Raw genomic sequence first — 1,669 nt, forward strand, 5'->3', positions numbered from 1 at the left:
CCATTGCCTAGTTCTTACTGCTCTTCTGCCTTGGAATCAATACTCAGCATTGATTCTAAGATGGAAGGTAAGGGTTTAAAAAACAAAAGATCTTATTATCAAGAACATTAACTAGGAATTCTGGCATTTCTATTGCAATCATCAAGTTTAGAAAAGTCCTTGTTCAATTTAGCTGCCTTTGAAAACCACTGGATGAACTAGAGTGATATTGTAATGGAAGTTTTAGATAGTGTGAGAAACTTAATCACTGTGGGCCAACTTTCTAAAATAGCAGCCCAGTTTGGAACCCAGAGATTCTGGAGAGAGAAGAGAAAGAGCTACCTGAGAGAAGGATTTGGGAAAGAGGAAAAGAGCTTTGGCCTCTCTCTTGTTTTCCTCGCCCCTATCCTTGGCCAGAGAAGGACCTTGTGTATTGCTGAGGACTAGATGATTTAGAATTTATCACCGATATCTTCATTGGTCTAAAAGTGTCTGCATTGATGGCAGAGGATAGATTTGGCACAATGAGGAAAGATAGTCTCAAGGTACTACAAGGAGTCCAGCAGAAAATGGCCAATATGCCCAAGGGGACATCTTGAAGATTTCAGCCAAGTGACTTTCAGGAGCTAGGAACTATCCCTTTGTCATATGCCCTCTCTAAGCCTGAGCCCAGTTTTCCTAGGACTGTGTATGTCTGCAAGGGAGAGTGGGAAGAATGGGTTTGTATGTCATCTTGGTGAATACCCCTTTCTAAAAAGTAACAAAGTCTGGCCAATTGCTATTAACTGCTAATCACGAGGGGAGCATACCAATTGGGGCTCATAAGTAGTAGAAAACCACACCCTTGGAAAATAAGTGATCTCTAGAACCCCCAGGGGACAAGTATCCAGCTGAACTCTTGGAACCCAGACTGCCAGCTTGTGGAAAGGTGAGAGTGGGGGAAATTGAGACAATATTGCCAGAGCATTGCTTCCATAAAAGCCTATGACTTCAAGGTTCTATTGTAGCAGGTGAGCCCAAAAGAACCCTTTATCATCTCCTCTCCTCTACACAGGAGGGTAGAGTTCAGAAACAGTGTCTCCTCAGGAAAAGGCTCTCTAATTCCATGGAATAGTGCTTCCATTCAATAGAGACCCAGGCCTGGAGATGGAATGGTCTAGTTCAAATCACCTCAGATACTTCCTAGCTGTGTGACCCTGGACAAGTCATTTAACCCCATTGCCTAGACCTTACCATTGTTCTGTCTTGGAACCAATACAGAGTATTGATTCTTATATGGAAGGGAAGGGTTTAAAAAAAGTTCATGCCCTACAATGTCATCAGGCTGACTAGGAAATTAATCATATTAATCAGAGTTTCTCTCAATTATTCTTGCTGTGCTTGAATGTAAGGCTCTATGATGCAACCCCTCTAAGATTCTCAGATTTTAATATTCTATTTAAATGGTTATATGACTGCATAGGGGTTTTGCCTTCTCCTCTCCCTTCTTTGCTGCCAAGTTTTTTCCTCTTGTGTGTCCCACATTGTGCCCCAGGTAAAAAAGTCAAGAGGTCTATAAATACTTGTTCATCATCAATGTGCCAGGCACTCTGGGATATACAGTTACAAAACAGAAAAAAGATAGACAACCTTTGCCCTTAAGGAACTTACAGTCCAATAGGAAAAACCAGGATCCGCAAGGAAGGTCATG

Source organism: Monodelphis domestica, chromosome 4, assembly GCF_027887165.1.
Source record: "Monodelphis domestica isolate mMonDom1 chromosome 4, mMonDom1.pri, whole genome shotgun sequence".
Classification (NCBI taxonomy): domain Eukaryota; kingdom Metazoa; phylum Chordata; class Mammalia; order Didelphimorphia; family Didelphidae; genus Monodelphis; species Monodelphis domestica.